The sequence below is a fragment of the Durio zibethinus genome, chromosome 2, assembly GCF_047325235.1.
Source record: "Durio zibethinus cultivar Kanyao isolate XHJ-2024 chromosome 2, ASM4732523v1, whole genome shotgun sequence".
NCBI classification, from domain to species: domain Eukaryota; kingdom Viridiplantae; phylum Streptophyta; class Magnoliopsida; order Malvales; family Malvaceae; genus Durio; species Durio zibethinus.
In genome coordinates, this window is record NC_143163.1 from 7,396,267 (window position 1) to 7,417,868 (window position 21,602).

Consider the following 21,602-nt stretch of genomic DNA (forward strand, 5'->3'; position numbering starts at 1 on the left):
CCGACATGGTCATTTCACCTAAATTCAAGGTCTCAAAAATTTTAAAAATATGATAGCACAAAATATCCAATGACTCATGTCACCATATATTATTCTAAGATAGTGAAACATGCTCGTGATGAAAAATTATTGATGCACATATTTCAAGATAGCTTTACGAGTTTTACAACTAGATGGTATGTTCAACTAGACATGACTCGTACTCATTTCTAGCAAGAACTCACAAGGGTATTCTTTACATAATACCGGCATGTCATGAATCTAGCTCCAAATCATTTATCTATAAAATATGAAAAAAAAAGTAACAAAAAGCTTTAAAGAGTATACACAGAGATAGAGAGATATGGTCACACAAGTACAACATTTCCTCATTGAGAAAGAAATAACTGTCCTATTTGTGAACACCCTAAAAGCATTGTACTATGAGAGATTGATAGGTAATGCCACCAAAAACTTTATAAATATGGTGATGTTAGGCCAGATTATTGAAAACACCATAAAAAATGACAAGCTTGATGCAATAGAGACAAGCGAAGCAAAGAAAGGTGAAGCTACCAAAAAGAAAAAAAAATAAAGCTCAAACAATGAACTATGTGAAGCAATAGTTCATAGGTTTTATGTCATACTCTGCATCAGTGTACCAAACCCATTGTTCTCCCATAAACAATGTTACATCCATCCCTCATCCATATCAACCATATCAATCACTACAATAACTAACTTATCCACCCTATTTTTAGCCATCCTTTCTGACACCCACCTATTCATACAACCATTTTGTCACACCTACCAGACTAGAATAGAGATCCAATCTAAGTAGTGGTCCAAGAACCTTAAGAAATACCCAATAAAGGATCATTTTCAACCCTATTACTATATCTTACACAAAATTGTTAACTCAACTTATCCAAAATCAACCTTTGGAGCCTATGCGTCTTGAACCCCTTCAACCCTCTTACCCAAAATGGTATGATCCTAATGCCAAATGTGATTAACATAATAAAAATTAGGGTCACTCGATAGAGAACTATCCCATACTAAAATACAAGGTTAGATATATCATTAAAACTGAAAAAATAAAATTTAAAACTAACAGTGATCATCATATCTCTAAAAACTCTCTACTTTGGTATATTGGAAAAGAAGTGAACTAAGAGTGTTAAAGCATTGATATGAATAATTTGGATACAATAGATAAATGAGGAATTGGATAATGGTTTTATGGCCTTTCTAGGAAAATGATGGTTCATTTGGTGTTGCAAAAAGGTGGATTATTCAAAATAAAAATGGTGCCCCTTTTGTTTCCTTTTTTCAATTCTGTATTAGACATGCATATGAACTTTATGACTTCTATGAAAGTTGAATCTGAATACTAATTGAAAGAATGTTTTTTTCTTTCTTTATCTCAAGTTTTTTTAAATAATAATAAAAAAATTTTCTTTTCTTTTCATAATAAAAGTCTCAAAAAAAATTTATCATCATTATTATGAATCTATTTGAATAAAATATTCTCGTGTCTTTTTCATGTCCCAAAATTACTTGAAAAACCTTAACGCTCAAAAGGATACAAGTTTGAACTTTGTGATGCCTATTGTCAAGACAACAAACACTGAAATGATCGATTTGGAAAAACCTTTTGAGTTCCTTGAAAATTAGACAAATATAATGCTTTTTTTATGTAGATGTTGATGAGTTGATAGGTGTCAAGATTATGCTTCAAACAAAAATTTATTTAGATAGTCACAAATACACAAATGCATCTTTTTTTTTCTAAAGGCATATTGACAAAAAAGAATGATTTCCAGTTGTCCTAAAATTACCTAGTTCATGCCACTATCCAATTTGGTGATGATGTGCACAATGGAGACCTGAATAAAACCCTTTCAACATGATTTCCATCATCACATAAACCTTGTTGACATCATCACATAAACCTTGTTACCTTACCAAGATTGGAAAAAGATTGGTTGTCATATGAGTTGTGAAAATAAGAAGAAAAGAAAAAAAAAATGTCGATTGTTACATCATGCACTATAGATATTCAAACAATCCTAAAAAGAGAAAGTGAAAAAAAATGATGATAAAAAAAATGTGTTAAAAATAAAATTATAATTTTTAAAGGAATCATTCTTCAACACAAGTGATCGAGCTTGATATGATAAATGGTCATCTTTCTTCATTCTTTCACAAACAAGAAATTATCCATTTGCTACTCTTTTGAGCCTAGTGAATTTTTTCTAAATGAACCTTGATCAAGAATTACCTTCGACATTGAGAGAAAAATATAAAGAAAGATTTATTTGATGAAGTCATGCTTCGACAACAAAGAAAGAATGCCTTAAGTTGTAGGGAAAAATGTCAAACAAATTAAGTTTTAGAAGTTTTGAACATATTTCAACAAATGTTGGAATATGCAAGAAAAAGCAAAAGTGGAAGCAATAAAAAAAATGAAAGATAAAAAAAGGGAAGAAAAAATGAGATGATTGCATGTTATGACTGAAGAAATAAAAGGGATAAATACAAAAAAAAAAGTCTTTCACATGATGTGAAATGATCCTTGGTCTTATCACCTTCAAACATGTGTTTCAGGTTTATTTATCTATTCCTTCAGAATCTTGAATCCTGACCTATGTTATATACCTTGAAAAGTCTATTTCAATCAAACATGGATACTTGAATTGAAGAATTTATTCCTTGTAGAATTCTTATAACCAATTTCACTTTTGCCTATTTTCTTTGCAATTTTTTTTCGCAATAGTACTTGAGTGCATAATGAAATCGTAAAAAAAAAAAAAACCAAAAAAAAGATAAAAATGAAAAAATGAAGCTCTATGGTGAAAATCCAAAAATGGACAGTTTAAAGCAAGAATGAGATTGCAACATGAAAAACTCATTACAACCAATGATTGAGATGTATGCAAGAGTTATCATAAAAAATCTTGGCCTTTCCTAATATGATCTTGAATTTATCATAGCTGATCTTGATATATATTAAAATACCATATTATGATACTAATACCACATTGTGATACTAAAAATAGTGTTAAATTTGATTTAACCACAAAAGAACTTTAAAAAAAAAATTGTTGTTAAGCCTGAATAAAAATTTAATTTTTCATATCAAGTTGTGAGCTCCCTTTTAATAATGCAGACCTCAATTTGACAATTAATCATCTAAGCCATTTGAAAAGATGGAATTACCATTTTATTAATACATGTACATAGTAATGATCATCATTTTTTTTAGAGATTTAAGAGTCACATTGTTTCATAAAGGTTGACTAAGGCAATTTTTTGTGAGAATTTTATCATTAAAATAAAATGTTTTTAGGGAAGGAAAATAAAATTTTGAAAAAAAAAAGAAAAAAAATTTGAGGAAAATAAATGGCACTATGGGAAACACTTTTTAATACAAAAGTATGTTTAATCAATTAAGTTTCACCATAGTTCAATGGCTTATTTTCTTCAATTACCTTTCATCAAGTTCGAGTTGATCATATGCATATTTGATTTGAAGATGACAAAATGGAAAAAAAAGTCGAGAAATCCAAATTGTGAATAAAGAAAGCAAAATTGATGAAAAATGAATAGCAAAGAAAGGATTTGGAATTGAAATGAAATGGAAGATTCGGGATTGAAAGAAAAAAAAACTTTGGAAAATTTAAAAAAGGAAGATTTTGGGCAATTGCATATCTTAACCTTTTTTTTTAAGAAAAGAAAATTTTGAGCATTTGAATCTTTTGACTTTGCATTTGCATAACTAGCTTGTCCATCATTGATAGGAATGTATGCATTAGTATTTTTGGAAAAGACATTTGTATTTCATGTGCATCATTTTAAGAAAAGACATTTACATTATAGTGGTGTTCGTCAATTTTGGAAACATTAAAGAAGAAAAAAGAAAAAAATAGGGCAAAAACATATTCAAAAGATTAAAAATTTTTAAGAATTTCAACGAGATGGCAAAAGATGAAAGCTTTAACCTAATCTAACTAGCAAAAAAGTTGTTAACCCAGTAAAATTAGCATCAGTAAAGAAAAATATTGTGATAAATTATTTTCAAAGTATTATGTGGTGATATCCGAATAATAAAGTATGAAATTACATTTTCTTTGTGGTGATATCCGAGTACTAAAGTATGAATTTCATTTTCTTAGTGGTGATATTCAAGACATTTTCAAAAATACTCGATGGTGATATTCAAGTTTAAAATTTGAATTTGCATTCTTTCTCTACATTTGCATTTTCTCGATGATGGTATCCAAGTATTAAAGTATAAATTTCATTTTCTAAGTTGTGATATCCAAGACATTTTCAAAAACACTCAGTGGTGAAATCCAAGTTTAAAGTTTGAATTTACATTCTTTCTCTACATTTGCATTTTCTCAGTGGTGATATCTGAGTACTAACATATGAATTTCATTTTCTTGGTGGTGATATCCAAGACATTTTCAAAAACATTAAGCAATGATATCCAAGTTTAAAGTTTGAATTTACATTTTTTTCTCTACATTTGCACTTTTTTGGTGGTATTATCCGAGTATTAAAGTATGAATTTCATTTTCTTGGTAGTGATATCCAAGACATTTTTAAAATCACTCAGTGGCGATATTTGAGTTTAAAGTTTGAATTTGCATTCTTTATCTACATTTGTATTTTCTCGATGATGATATCTGAGTATGAATTTCATTTTCTTAATGGTGATATTCAAGACATTTTCAAAATCACTCAGTGGTGATATCCGAGTTTGAATTTGCATTCTTTCTCTACATTTGATTTTCTTGGTAGTGATATCTGAATGTTAAAAATATCATTTGCCTTTTCTTGGTAGTGATATTCGAGTGTTAAAGTTGAAATTGCATTTTTTCAATGGTGATACTCGAGTTTCCTTTAGTGGTAATATCCAAAATCATTTGCATCTTTTAGGTGGTGATATCCGAGTGTTAAAGCTAGAATTGTATTTTTTTCAATGGTGATATTTGAGTGTTCTTCGGTGGCGATATCTGAAGTCATTTACATCTTCTCAGTGGTGATATTTGAGATCATTTATCCTTTAGTGGTGATACTTGAAGTTAGAGGAACCTTTCAAATTTTTCAAAAAAAAAGAGAGAGAGATAGACTTTATGTTTAATGTTTTGTCTTTTATATGTGTTTGCCCTCACAAAATGGTTGTCTTTTGGTTTTTGCCTTATTCTTGATTTTTGAAAATAGACAAAAAGTAGCAGCTATAGAAACATTTTATACTTATTTTTATTTTTATTTTTATTTTTTTTCTTTTTTTTTCTTTTCTGCTAACTTTTTTGCTAACCATCTGATAGCCACTGGTTGCCTTTTAACAGCGATCGACAGCCTCCCTAATGGCCACCAACAGTAGGCAGTCATAATCCCACAAATTCCTAGATTTTTTAAGATTTTAATCTTTTTTTTACTTTATAAATAGAGCCATAAAAATCCAACAAGAGGAAAAAAGCCACCGAAAAAACCCTGCAAAAAAAAAAAAAACATATCTAAAAAATCTGCTAGATCTAAGAAAATCTGTTAAAAAAAAACCCAAGAATACCAAGCAAAAAAAAAAAGAACACAAATATGAAGAAACTCAACCGTTGGTAACAGGGATCTCAGTGTAAAAAAAATAAAAAAAAATTATTTTTAGCCAAAACTTGAGACCTCGATCTAGCCATTTGATGTTATTTCTTGTAAAATAGAGGTTAGATATAAGTTCAATGGGTTGAAAATAATTTTTAGATATTTTTTGAGAATTTTTTTGGTACATATGATGACTATCAACAGTGGCACTAACAACCGATAGTGACGGTGGCGGCAACAAAATCACTGAAAATTGAGGAAAGAGAGAGAAAAAAATTTTAAGAGAGGGGAAAGAAAAAAAAGAGAGAAGGAAAAAAAAAAGGAAAAATGAAAGAGTTGGGTGTTTTAGGTGTTATTTATAGTGAAATCAAAACGACATCATTTTGATTAAAATGTGGCCAAGCCACCAAGCCGAGCTAGGAACCGAGCCGAGCCGTATATCCAAACCAAGTCGATCAAGCCATTGACTGTAGGTCTAACATGATTGACTGAGCCATTTAAGCCATCTTTAAACCTTTAACTAGTGTTGACTAATGGTATTTTAGGTATTTTTACCCTAATTTTTTATTTTTTTATTTTTTTATTCAATTTTTTTATATATTTCTATTATTTAATTTATGATTTTTTTGTTATTTTTATTTTATTTTTGTATAAAATTTTCATATAAAATAAAATAAATGGTAAAAAATATAAAATAGTTTTAATTTAATTAATTTAAAATAATTACTAAACATAAACTTATTAAAATTTTAATGAACACAAATAAAGAAAAATATACAATAAAGAATAATAATTAATAATTAATAAAAATAATAAAAATTAGTAAAAATGTAAGAAAATAAATTTTTTATTTAATGATGAGATTCAAAAGTATTTCTAGTAGTAATACCTATGAAATCTCCAAGTAATAAGATTTTTTTAAAAATATTATCAATGTATTAAAGTATTTATAAAAAGTTTTTAATACAATAAAAATTTTCTTTTTTTTTTTGCTATAAAGTAGTAAATAATAATTAACTAATTTGTTAAAAATAAAATGAAAAAAATAAAAATAAGGAAAAAGGAAAATTTATCTAATGATAAGATTCTAAAAATATTTCAAGTAGTGATACTTTACAAAATACCTAGGTGAGGAGATTTTTTTTTTAATATTACTAGTGTATTGAAATATTTATAAAAATCTTCAATATGATAAAATTTTCTCTTTTTTTCAATAAAATAATAAAAAATAATAATTCAATAAACAAAGTCAATAAAATTTTTAAAAGAGTAAAATAAACTGTGTGTATTAACATATTAACATTTACATTGTATGCACAACATAGTTTTTACAAAAAGTAAATTCGAGCCTCTGAAGATAAGATTATAAGGCATTTCAAGAAGCAATACCTAAAAAATCTATAAATGAGAAAGAGTTCTTCTAATATTATCAACGTACTGAAACATTTTAAGAATTATTTCAATAAAAAGGGTTCTAATTTATTTTTCTCAAATAACACAAAAAGGAAAATAAATACATAATAAAAATAAAGGAAAAAAATTAAAAAAAACTTTGATAAATAAGAAAAATTAAGGAAATTATTTTTCAAACACCGAAATAAGATTATTTTTATCAAAATCAATGGATAACACATAATTAATTAATACCGTTTGAAATGGCGTTGTGAAGATGCTAATCCTTCTTCTACGCTTAACCAACTTTCGGACCCAGATTGTTTCACAGATCCTAAAATTATCTTTCTAATTAATTTTAAGATTTTATTAAAACGATATGTTTTAATAGGTGACCAATCGCATTTAGCTAAAAAAGATTGGTGGCGAATCCATTTTTTCATTTTTTTTTTCTTTTCATTTTCAAATTAATCGAGCGGATACAAAATCATTATGACAATATGCATGGTTATTTTCATATTTTTACCTAAAATAATTTTAGTTTTTAGTAATACCAAACATAATAATCTTTAATTCCTAAGAATTAATCATTGTTAATCAAATAAAGTGATTTCAAATTATGAGTGTTAAGATCATCTTGGTAATAAGATCACTTCGGTAATTACAGTACCATGTGATTTTGCAAAAGATACCAACTACTACCTCAAGTATAATTAGTTACTTAAATGAATCTACAATTTCCAAGAAAACCCTAAACTTAACTAAAGTTCCTTAAAAAAATACATTATGGTTTTCTAAAGAAAACTAAGCTTGGGAGTTTAGTTACATGTAAGGGAAGTTATAGTATCCCATAATGCCCTCAAATTGGTATCAATTAATCTTAAATTATAAGGTTTGGGACTTAAATTATATATAAGGAAAGTTATAGCATCCCATAATGCCCTCAAATTGGTACCAATTAATTTTAAATTATCTTTTTAATCTTAATTAACATGATCCTAACTTATTCTTACTATTTATTATTTTTCTTAATTTTAATATTTAAATATTAAAAATATTTTTAGGTTTTCTCTGATATCTTAGTCGATTCTCTAAAAGTATTCATCACCTTAAGAGTATTTAAATAACATGTTTATTTTCTTAAAAAGACTCCATCATTGAATTTATTAAGTATTTTATCAAAAAAAATATAAATTATATATACATGATCAAATACATGATCAAATATATGATCAAATGCAAAATTTATAACATATAATCACAAATAATTAATCATGAAAGAAAATTACAATTTCTTTCAATTTTAATTTTTATCTCAAATTAAAAATAAATAAAATTTTTTTTATTGAACTCAATTTCAAAATCCTCTAATACCTTGATCAAATTTAGAAAAGATTTTTTAACTTAAAAATTTCTAAGAAAATTACTCGTAACATCTTTAAAATTTCATTACCAGTCTAATATTCAGTTAATTTTTTTTTTTATAAAAATTACATGATGAAAACAAAATAGAGAATACAAGAAAATTTAATCTATCAATTATTATCTAATCTATATCTTATTTTTTATGTATTAAAACATATCCTAATTTAATAATTTAAATAAACATATGAATAAAATAAATAATAAAAAAAAGTTAAATCAATCAAACAGAACAATAAAAAATTAAAAAATATCAAATTGGTTAGCACCTAACCTGAATTGGATTTCAAGGAAAAAAAACTCTTTATTCAAGCGTAGCATCTTTTACAATTTTAGCACACATTAAGAATTTGGTATTGGAAAGATGTTCTAAATGCAGTCAAAGTGGTGAGGTCAAATGATACCTTAATTGTAAGCATGAATTGGCCTAATAGATTATGAATTGATCTAACAATAACAAAGACCACATAAGAAAAGAAAAGAAAATTTGTTTTATTTTCTTCACAACAAGGACATGTCATATGGTGGAGAATTCCTCCATGTAAGTTAGTTTCAACGTGGCCTATTATATTAAAAATAATGAGGACTTTGTTTCTCTTATTTTAAAATAACAAGGAAGTACATAGATGAAAAGAAGTAATGAATTTGAAATTTAATAAAATCAACGATGACAAATAAATAAATTTTAAGAACTTGCCAACATACAATCAACACCTTGTGATGATGCCAAATCTGTTCAACTAGATTATGATTAGCAGCCTATCGAAACTATAAAGATACCTCTTGATTATTGATGATTGCTAATTCTTTGTTCTTTTCTTATTATGGCTATAGATGGTTATTTAAATAAGGATTTAATTTTAAATAGAACAAAACTATTAAACCCCAAATCTCACTCAGATTAAATGTTAGATTTTTAATCAACTTTCTCTTCCACTTTTACCCAAAATTCATCCAAATACACTAAATATTTTAATCCTAACCAAAAGTGTAATTGAAATAACAAAAATTTTAATCTAAACACAATTCCAAGAATCCCTTTTCCAATTCGATTATTCCTTCTAGTTTCAGCTAAACTCTTCCCTCTTTTTTTTTGAATTAAAAATAAAATTAGAAATTAGAATAAAATAACCCTAAACTAAATAAAATTAAAATTAAAAACATAAAAATAAAAATAAAAATCTCAAAACTTAATCTTTGAAGCTATACATATTAATTCTTTCTGTAAAATCTTGAACAAAAATTGCTTGCCTATTGGCATGATTGCATCGTTTTATCCAGCAGTGTGATTGCATGGTTTTAATAACAATCATTTGCTTGCGTAATATTTTTGCATGTTGTTTTCATAATATTTATTGCATGATATCCTTGCATGATTTTTTGTATGATTTTTATTATAATATTTTTCATGATTTTTATATTTGCATGATTTAATTATGGCATTATTGCATGGTGTTCTTAATAAATTTTTGTATGACAATATTGTTTAAATAAATAAAAGGAATTGAGATCTAATTTTTGATAAGATATTTAATGAATCTAACATGAAATCTCTTAAAGTAAACAATGAGTTTATTTTAAATACTCTTGAGGTAAAAAAATTTTCTTTTTTGGTAAAAGCCTATAGACTTTTTTTTAATATTTAAATATCAATATTAATAGAAAAAATTATCTTTGATTAAGGCTTAAATAAGATAATATAAAACTAATTTGGTATCAATTTTGGGTGTTGTGGAGTACTAAAACCTTCGCTGCACATAACCAACTTCTAAACTTGGTTTTATTGATATAGAGCAGAACTTATTCTTTTTAAGTATCTTAGTTTAAGCTTGGTACAACCTTAAAAATGATAGATTTACATAGGTGACCAATCACACAGAGATAGAAAAATATTGGTGGCAACTCTATTTTTTTATGTCTAATGGGCAAGTACTTGGACTTGAACGTTATGACACTAATGAGTTAGGGTGTTCACAACATTGAAACATATGGTTTTAAGCCATGAAATGAATTCAAATTTAAACCAACAATTACAAAAGAGATGCAATTAAAGCTCTTAAGATGTTCAATGAGTGACTTGCCAATAGGTGTTTCCATTGCTGCATTTGTCTTCTCAACCAATGGAAAACCCATGTTATATCAATATGTTCAAACACCACCAAAATTCTTGAAAATACCAAAATAATAACTATAGACACCCCATTTTGTTTGAAGATTTTTCAAAACTCATTGGACTTTGAATTTTGATTTGATTGTGCAATGGGCCTTAATTGAAAATGTGAATTTTAGACCCAAAGATTAAGCCCTAAATTTTATTTGTATTTTTAATTTTTTAGTTTAATTTTTTTTTTTTAGTCAAAAGAGTCAAAGTCAACTGGTAAAAAAATAAACAAAGGTAAAAATTAAAAAAATATGTGGGATTTTGCATGAAAATTTTACATTCAAGTCAACTCTTGGATTCTATCACAAATTTTAACTTTAATGGTTGAATAATTTTGGAAAGACTTAGGGCTCAATTTATTGAAAAAGGAAGATTACACAGAAAATAAAATTTGGAAAAAAATCTTGGATTCGGTTGAATTAATTTCTTCCAAGTTAAAAGGGATTCAATCCCTATATAAAGACCTTGAATTTGTAATCAAAAGAGGGGCCAATAGCAATTCACTTCAAGATCAAACAAAGATCATTGGAAAGAAGAAATTTAGGCAAAGTTTTAAATCAACAAAGAAAAAACAATCAAGTAAAAAAAATTGCAAAAAGATTCGATTGGAGTTTTTGGAAGGAAGACTAAGATTTATAGTAAAAAGCATCAGTTTTTAAAAAGTGAAAAGTTATTGGAACCCGTGATCCATTAAGATAATGTTTGCTTTCATTTTTTTTGTGATTTTTGCATAACTTTTATAATATTTAATTGCTTACTCTTATTTTTATAGTTATTACATGATATTTATTTTTGCATGAATTTGTGTGACTAATATTATATTTGCATGATTAGTATTATATTTGCATGATAATTTATTTGCCTAATATTTTATTTACGTGATAAATATATTTGCATGAATTTAATTTGCTTGCACGATTTATTAATTTAATTTCAAGATTATTCATATATTTATTATTGTATGATATGATTTTATATTTTTTAAATGAGCTTGATATTTATGATAGTTACATGATTGCATGATTGTATGATTTTTTTTTTATAGAAATTCTATATGACCATGTTGTGTAAATAAATAAAAAAGATTGGAATTGATTAATTTGTATGATAAAAACCATATTTGATAAGGCTTAGGTAAGATAAAACATAACTAATTTGGTACCAATTTTGGCCGTAAAATGGGGCTAACACCTTCCTTATACGTAACCGACTCTCAAACCTTAGTTTTAATTATGCAGACAAGAACTTATTCTTTTTCGAGATCCTTAGCTTAGGCTTAGAATAACTTTCAAAAAGATAGATTTACATAAGTGTCAAATGGGTAGGTGTAGACACCCATCTATGTCCAAAGTCAATCAAACCATTTTTATTGTTAATATTTTTACTATTATTGTTATTAGTATAATATATGGTACTATATTACATTTATTTATTTTTTTCTTTATTTCTTCCTTTTTAACTGTCGATTGATTAGGGTAACTGAAAATTGATTTCCCTAACTCGAAAAGATTCAATCAGTACAGTCAAAGGTGACTTTTGGATACACCTAGATAGATCAACAAAAATGTTGTCAAGAATCATGCTCAAACAGAACCAATCCATGCTAAATCCTGGGATTGAATTTTGTTCGATCCCTAAAATGGCTACTATGGACTACCTATAAAGTGGACAATGTTACACAAAACAAGGGAATATTGATTTTGAGTAGAAATGACCCATTGTTAAGTTTCTAGAATTCTGGGATTTAAGAATTTTTGGGTTTGGATTTTTGGAGCTTGATTTAAAAGTTCTTGGGTGTGGATCTAGGTTCTTGGGATTAGATTTAAGCTTCTGGGGCTTTCTAAAGTGATCTAGAAAAATTGAGAAAATTAAAGATTTTTTCTAGGAAATCTGGGTTTTTGGGATGAACACAATAAACATATGAAATTTTTTGTTAAATTTTCCAACAAGGGTTGAAGTTTCTAGCAAAATTTCGGCAAAATTACTAGAAATTGGTGACCAAACCTAGTTTTCGATTGAATGTTCTTGGAGATTTTAGAGAGAAGTCAGAGAGAATTGGGTTTAGAAAGAGAAAAGGTAGGAAGCTTCTAAGCAAAACATGCAAAGTTTAGCTTTTATACAATTTCAGCACGACGTCATTTTGACAACCTTTGACCCGTGGGTGACCTGGCAAGGATTTGTGCATTGACATTGGTACCGACCTGATCTGATCGCAAGGTTTTCTTTTTTCATTTTATTTTTATTTTTATTTTTTAATTTTATTTATTTTATTTTTCCTAGCTTATTTATTTTATTTTTCTAGTTTTATTTTTTAGAAAATTTATTATTTTGTAAAAGTTGTTTTTGTTTAAGGAAAAAAAAACAATTATATATGTATAAAATCTTTTCAGTAAACAAAAAAAAAAAAGAAAAAATCTTTTCAAATAAGTTTTCAAAATAAAAAAGATATTTTTAAGTTTTCAAAAAATATTTATAAAAACAAAAAAATCCTTTCATTAAAAAATAATCTTTTTCAAATAAAAAAGTCCCTACAAAATAAATTCATGGAATTCTATCAAACTATTGAAAAATTTTTATGGATTTAAATTTTATGGAATCCACCAAACTATTGAAAATTTTCATAAATCAATTTTTAAAAAATAATAAATAATAAATAATTTTTATCCTCTAAACTATTGGAGTATTATTTTTCAAATTAAGTCATACCAAAATATTATGAGACTTAATGAAATTCACAAAACTTTTTACAAAACTTTTTATAATAAAGTCTTACCAAACTTTGAGAGATCTGCTTTAAAATAAGTCCTATCAAACTATTGAGAGATTTTACTAATTTTTATGAATAAAAATACATTAATAAATCCAACAACAGAGCCTCATCAGAATGGGACACTAATCCTCATGAATACTTCTGAGGTGAAAGAATTATCTTAAAATGTTACCAAATTATTGGGATAATTTTAAGACTAATTTTCAATATTAAATTATTTAGTAAATCACAAAATAATCAATGGTTGGATAATTAGAAGTCAAACTGGTACTATCCTTTAGATGGACGTCGTGGGGGTGCTGTAACCTTCCTCATGCATAACCATACTTCCGAACCTAACATTTGGTTTCATGGATCAAAATATGTTCCAGGTGGCCAATCACACCTAAACAAAAAAGATTGGTGGTGACTCCTTTTAATCCATGTCAAATGATAGGTCCACTGATCTATACGTTACAATAGTAGGTTTTCCTAACCTAGATATTATGATAGTTTGGCAACTCCACTAGGGACATTAGAAAGTTAAGTCATTAGTTAGTTATGTGTTATCTTAAGCCTTATTTTGATTGTTTTATTATGTTATTATTTGTGATTTCATATTACTAACCTATTTGTTTTTATTTTCTTGTTTTGCATATTTTAATTTTTTATATGCATCAATTTATTTGATTATTTGGCATGTCCCTTTACACACACTACCCTTGCATTCATGCATAAGTTCTAAACCTAATCTTTATTCTTTATTAGGATAGAGCAAGTACCTACACTCTCGTGAGGTTATAACTTCAATGTGAGTTACGAAAAACTCCCATTCGAATTGAATCCATTCTATTTAAGCCTATAATATTGGGTGAGGATTGGGGTGCCTTACTAGTATATAATAGATGATTATGTAGGAAACAATTTAAAAACCTTTAGATTGTCAAGCCTTTGAACGGAGCATATACATGAACCTTAAGGATCCAAACCTAAGTTACAACCCTACCCATCCCTTTGTTAGCAACCCTAAATAGGACACATGATGGGACATTTATTTTGCTTGTAAATTTATAAATTGTTTCTTGTATATATTATGTGCATACTAGCTTTTTATATTGCTTCTTGTATATATTATGTTTACTAACCCCTTTTTTTTACTATATATGCATACATTTACATTATTGAATCATTTTTATTACACTCACACATACATGCATTTATTCATTTATTATTCCATTTCACTTTTTCATATATTAAAATATGTGAATGCCTAATTGTAAATTAAAGAGTTTTTTTTTTTTTACTTTTTTACATAGTTGTGAATAGGAATTTTTGTTTTTACTATGTATTGCATACATGCATCTATGTAAACATCTTTATATGTACATTATTTGGTATGTAAATATGAATTATTGTTGTTAGCCTTGAATTGATCCTTATTTTGAAATGACAAAACATTAAGCTAAATAAGCTTGATCAAGATTTTGAAAAAGATTTATTTAGTATATATTCTTAAGTTTTATATTTTGGTACTAAATAAATAATATGTTTTTTAATGTGTAAACAAACCTTTCTTTGTTTTCATATTTCTCAAACCAAATCTATCTTTTAAAGATTATTTATTTGAGCTTAAATGAAAGTCCAATTGTTGTTTTTAAAGTGAGCTCATTCATTTTGGACTTAATACAATTTTGATAATATTGGTTTTAAGAAATAAATTAACTTAAGAAATTGTTTTACAAGAATAAAGTTTTCCAACATTGAACTTGTTTTATTTTTTTGTATTAATTCACAAAGTTTTAATATTTAAATTTTATATGGTTGGAAAGCTCTTTGAGTCTACTTTCTAATAGATGAAACAAAATCTAAATCTAAATTTTTTAAGAAAAGATTTTTAATTTTTACTAGACACTCTATAGTTGTCTAAAACTGCACAAGGGTTAGTTTTAAAAATTTACTATAATTCGCACATAATGAATTAGAGGATGAATTTTGATAGAAAGCCCTTTAAGTCTAGTTTCTAAATCTTCAAACGGTTTGTAATTTGGATTTGTATAACTCAAGATATGATCAAATTAGTGAGTAGAGTACAAAATAAGAAACAACCAGCCAGCCATAGACATGATCGATCCCCTCAAGAAATGATTGATTGATTTTTCTTACAGAATGCAAGTTTGTACTTGTGCATGAAGAAGAGATTGATCACCTTATGTAAGGGATTGATCACCCTCTTGAACCAATCGATCCCTTACATAAAGGGATCGATCGGTTAGGCATTTTTAAAGGCAAAATTGGCTTCAAAATATAAACCAATCGATCCCCTCATGGAAGGGATCAATCAAGTCATGCCCAAGATATGTCCAACGACTATTTTTTCATGCTTTCAACAACTATTTTCTTCTCCCCCCAATGACTAGCTTTTTATTTTCTCTATATATTGGTCATTCCAACACACCAAAAAGGTTGATGAAGTAAGAGGGCAAGTGCTAACAAGTTATATTTTTATTTTCTCTTAGAATCAAGAGTTTTTAAATCTTAAGTTCAATATCCTTTGTATTTCTTGTATCCAAAATATTGTTGTTCTTTATTCATCACATTTCTTTATACTTTATTAGCCAAACACTTAGCCTTTGAAAGATGTTTTAAGTTTGCATTGTTATTAAGTGATTTTGTAATCAAGAGGTGAGGTATCCTCTTGAATTTATGGGATTGGAAGGTTATTACTTAGCCTAGAAAGTAAAGAGTATAAGGTTTTTTTCTCAAGCCTTAGTGAGAAAAAGATCAAGTTGTAATTTTAATTCAAGTATAGTGGATTAAATCCTTGATGTAGACAACCAAGAGAGAAGATGTAGGTACCTTGTGGAGAATAATCGAACATCTATAAATTTTTGTGTTTGATTTCTCTATCCCTATCTCTTTATTTTGATTATAGTTCATAATTGCTTATAGTTCATCAATTCATTATTGTTTGCATCATATTTTGATATTGGTTTAATTTTCATTTAATTATATTGAAATCATTTGTTTAGGAAGAATTTGGAGAAATTCAATTCACCCTCCTCTTAGATCACTATCTCACCTATAAAGCTAAAACTTGTTTTTCATTATAATTTTGCATATAGGTATTTGTACATATTTCCTTCATCCATTTCAATTGTTTGACAATAAAAGTCCATATGAGTTATTTCCATGATTCAAAAATGTTCTTTGTAAAGAAAAATTTTTTGGAAACAAACTTAATAGAATTGAAGATTATTACCAAGAATGAAGATACCCAATTGTTTACTTACCATTTCAAACCTCAATTCAATTAAGCATCACACCACTTAAAGCCTGACTTATCAAGTCTCATGATCCTAATTGTCACTTAACCAAGAGGGATTTTCGAGTCAATGATCTTCATTAAGGCTATAAGCAACAAAGTTTGAAAAATCTTGTATGAAAATTTCTTTGTAAGTGTAGATAACCTATTTTGTCCAGGGATTTTTTGAAATTCATTGGGCTTTGAATTTTTATTTTGATTTTACAATTGGATCTTAATTGGAAAAATGAATTTTGGGCTCAAAGATTAAGTCCTAAATTTTATTTATATTTTAATTTTTTTTAGTTTAATTTTTGTTTTTTAGTCAAAAGAGTCAAAGTCAATTAAAACAATCAAAAAAAGGGAAAAAATTTAAAAAAAAGTAAAATTTTGCACAAAAAAATCTTGGATTCAATTCAACTCTTGGATTCTATATCAGCTTTTAACTTTAATAGTTGAATAATTTTGTAAAGACTTGAGGCTTAATCTATTGAAAAAGAGAAAATTACACAAAGAATAAAATTTAGAGAGAAATCTTAAATTCAATTGAATTAATTTCTTCCAAATCGAAAAGGATTCAATCCCTATATAAGGATATTGAATCTAAGATAAAAAATGGGGCCTCACAGCAATTCACTTCATGATCAAACAAAGGTCATTGAAAAGAGAGAAAACTTAGGCAAAGTTTTGAATCAACAAGGAAAAAGCAATCAAGCCAAAAATTTTGCAAAAAGATTCAGTTAGAGTTTTTAGAAGGAAATCTAAGATTTATAATAGGAGACATCAGTTTTTGAAAGATGAAAATTTGTTGGAACCTATTGAGGTAATATTTTCTTTCATTTTTTTTATTTTTGCATAACTTTTATAATATTTAATTGTTTAATCTTATTTTTATATTTATTGCAAGGTATTTATTTTGCATGAATTTGTATGATTATTAATTTATTTGCATAATTATCAATTTATTTATTTGTGTGATTGCATAATTTATATATTCTTATTTACATGATTATATATTTAATTGCATGTTTATTTGCATGATTTATATATTACTATTTGCATGATTATATATTTAATTGCATATTTATTTGCATGGTTTGTATATTTTTATTTGCATGATTATATATTCAATTGCATGTTATTTACATGATTTACATTGTTAATTGCATGATTATTAATATATTTATTTGCATAGTTATTTATTTATTTATTTATTTATTTATTTATTATTATTATTATTATTATTATTGTTGTTGTTGTTATTGTTATTGTTATTTCATGATTTTATATTTATTGCATGATATTATATTATATGTTATTGCATGATTAATATTATATTTGAATAATACTTAATCGCATGTTTCTATATTTATTGTGTACATAATTGCATGATTATACACAATATATCTATGTGATCATATTTGATTTCGTGTTTATATATTTGCATGAATGGTTATTAATATATTTGTACGGTATTTTATATATTTACATTATTGTTGTTATTGCATGATAATTAATATATTGGCATGACATTCTTACATGAATATTTTGGCATGATCTCGGTATGATATTATTACATGATATTTGGTATAATTTATAGTATTATATTTGTATGATAATTTTTGCATAGTATGATTTAATATTTATTACATGATTGCATGATTATTTGATATTTTTTAGAATCTTTGTATCATCATATTTTGTAAATAAATAAAAGGATTGAAATTGATTTATTTACTTGATAAAAACCATATTTGATAAAGTTTAAATCAGATAATACATAATTAATGTGGTACAATTTTGGGTATAAAAAGGTACTAATACCTTTCTTGCACGTAATCAACTCTTGAACCTTAGTTCTAATGATGTAAACTAGAACTTATTCTTTTTAAGGACCCTTAGCTTAGGCTTAGGAATACCTTAAAAAGGATAGATTCATATAGGTGACCAATCACACCTAGCTAAAAAAGATTTGTGGCAATTTCATGATTTTTTTGTCTAAAGGGTAGGTTCCCAACCTAAACATTATGACAGTAAACAAATACATTAGGCTCTCTCTTAAATATTTTAGATTTTGACAATTTGATAAATGTCATGACAACTCTAAACACATCATTACCTATGTTTCTTCATAAAGCCTAAACTTCTTTAATTTCTTCCTTGGCCAGAATTACTAAAAAGACCATATCCTTTCAATATCTTTGCTTGACACCTTGATTTATGTAACATTCTTTTTCTCTTCCATTCATTGTCCTAAAATTTTTTGTTGCCCATATCTGAGGGCAAATTTACAAAAAGTCAAATTATCCAATTTTTCAGTATCTTTTCCTCTGGATGGCATTAATATTATCTCTTGGTGTGAATTGTGAAAATGAATAATATTACATTGGAACTTCATTTGATATACTTTGAACTTGAGTTGTAAAAAAAAAAAGAGCAAATGAAAAATGAAAAGAATTTACTGTAACATCATCCATATGAGATTTTAAAAGGATTCCAAAGTCAAAAAAAAATCTACTCGTGAGAATTACTTTTCAATAGAGGTATTTATATTTGGTATGATAAATGGTCATCTTTTAAATTCCCCTTCACAAAAAGAAAATATCTATTTGCTACCCCTTTGAATGTATTGAATTTTTTTTGAAGAAACCCTAACTAAGGATCATCTCCCACATTGAGGTGCAAGTATGAACATGGATCTCTTTGAAAAAGCATTAGATCCAAAGCTAAAGACAAGAAAAAATGCCTACAGTAAAAAAACAAGTTCTAAAATTTTGAACTTAATTTGTCAAGAAATGGAAACATGAAAGAAAAAAGAAAAGGAAAAAAAATGAAAAGAAAAAAAAAAGATGAAAAAATGTGGAAAGGAAAATCTTATTGAGAAAAGAAATGATCCTTGATTTGATTACCCTTAAACACATTTTTGGGCCTATTTATTCTTTCTTTCAAAACCCTAAACCATGGCTTATGTTATGTCCCATGAAAAGTCTATTTTGATCAAATGTGGATATCTAAATTGAAGAACTTTTCTTTAGGGAATCATCATCACTTTTTTATTATGGATGAATTTTGAGTTTTCAAATACATGATGTCATAGTCAAAAAAATAAATAAAGATTGAATAAAGCTCTAAGGTGAAACCCCGAAATGGTAATCTAGACTAAGATTGAAAGCAACTCAAGCAATGTTATTAGAGGAATTGATTTTGAAAGAACTAATGAACAATGAAGACTTTTGAGAAATTCAAGAAGATGAACCCTAATTTTAAGATGTGTTTTGAAATTTGAGCCTCTGATTCCAAGAAAATTTGAACCTTTCTTTCTCTTTTAAAAATTTTGAACCTATCATAACTAGTCTTAACATTTGTTAAAATGCCATATATTAAGGATTTAGGGGGTGCCAAAATGAATTGTGCTTTGAAACAAATAATTTTTCAACAAATTTAAACTTTTATTTGTGAGCATAGATGAAAAAATATTGATTTTTCCTTTCATTCAATGACAAAGTCTTTCTTAATAACTAAAATCCTAATGTGCCAAACCATTTTATCCTTTTGGAAAGACCAAAAAGTGATTCACCTAATTCAATTTCTATAGTAATCACCAACTATCAAGAGATTTATTGTCATATGTTGATTTTGATCATGGAAAGTTGTTACATGAGGTAATTTTTTTTTTTTTAATTCTTTAGGGGCAATTCATGTTATCTTTGAAAATTTTCAAATTTGGATTGTTGCATATATGAATTTTGATGGATGGGAGAAAAATGATTTTCAAGTCAATATGACAAGAGTGATCTTTCTAGGGCAATAAAATTGCTTTGTTTTGATAATTATTTTTGCATCATTTGATAAATGTACAAATCTTTCTTTTGATAATTACATCTGCATAATTGTTTGGATATATATTTGTGTCATTTGAGGAATTTGTAAATTGTATAATTCATTGGACCACACATCAGTATTATTTGGTGAATATTTAAATAATTATTTTGAATAGTGCATTTGCAACATTGTTTGTACTATGCATTGCATCATTTGGTAAGTATATTAATCATTGATTGAATATTGTGTTTGTATCATAGTTAGAACCATGTATTTGCATATTTGGTGAGCATTTAAAGTTTTGACATTTCTAAATATGTTAAGAAAGTGATAAAAAAAAAGACATTTGCATCTAATTTATTAGGATTGGTATTTACATTTGCATTTTTTGTAGAAGGCATTTGTATCTTGGTAAGATATATTGGTATTGATTTTTGTAAAACTTCAAGGTGAAGAAATAAACAAAGAGATTTGATTAGCTGGCATTAGTTGAAACCTAAGCCCAAGGCACCAATTGAGAATTTAAGCTTAGCTATGTTGGCAAATGGAAAGAAAAATGTGGAAGTTTCATCACAAAATGATGTGAATCCTCGAGATATTGAATTTTAGATTTGAACTTTTCAATTATGAATCTTTGAATTTTGGATGTGAAATCTTTTCAAATGCGAATATTTGAATTTTTTTATGAGAATGTCTAAAATTTTTTAATCTTTGGACTTTTCAAATATGATCTTGGATGCCAACCTCTAAAATTTTTGAATGTGAATCTTGAATACAAATCTGTAAGACTTTTTAATGTGAATCTTGAATGTGAACTTCTAAGATCTTCAAATGTGAATCTTTAGATGTGAATCTCGAAAAAATTTTGAATGAAAAGCTTCATTTGTGGGTTTTTAGAATTATTTGGAACCTTTACGAAACTTGGAACTTTTGTGAACCCTGAAAACTTTACAAATCTTAAATCTTTTACAAATCTTGAATCTTTTGCATTGCATTAACTACATTCAATAAATTTATTGCATTGCATTCACTACATTCACTGCATGCTTAAAAAAGAAATATTAAAGTTTGAGTTGTGAAATTAGGATGGAATTTTGAAAAATAGGCTCATGCATTGCATTCATTCCATCCATTATGCATGTTTGAAAAAAAAAATTAAAATATGAATC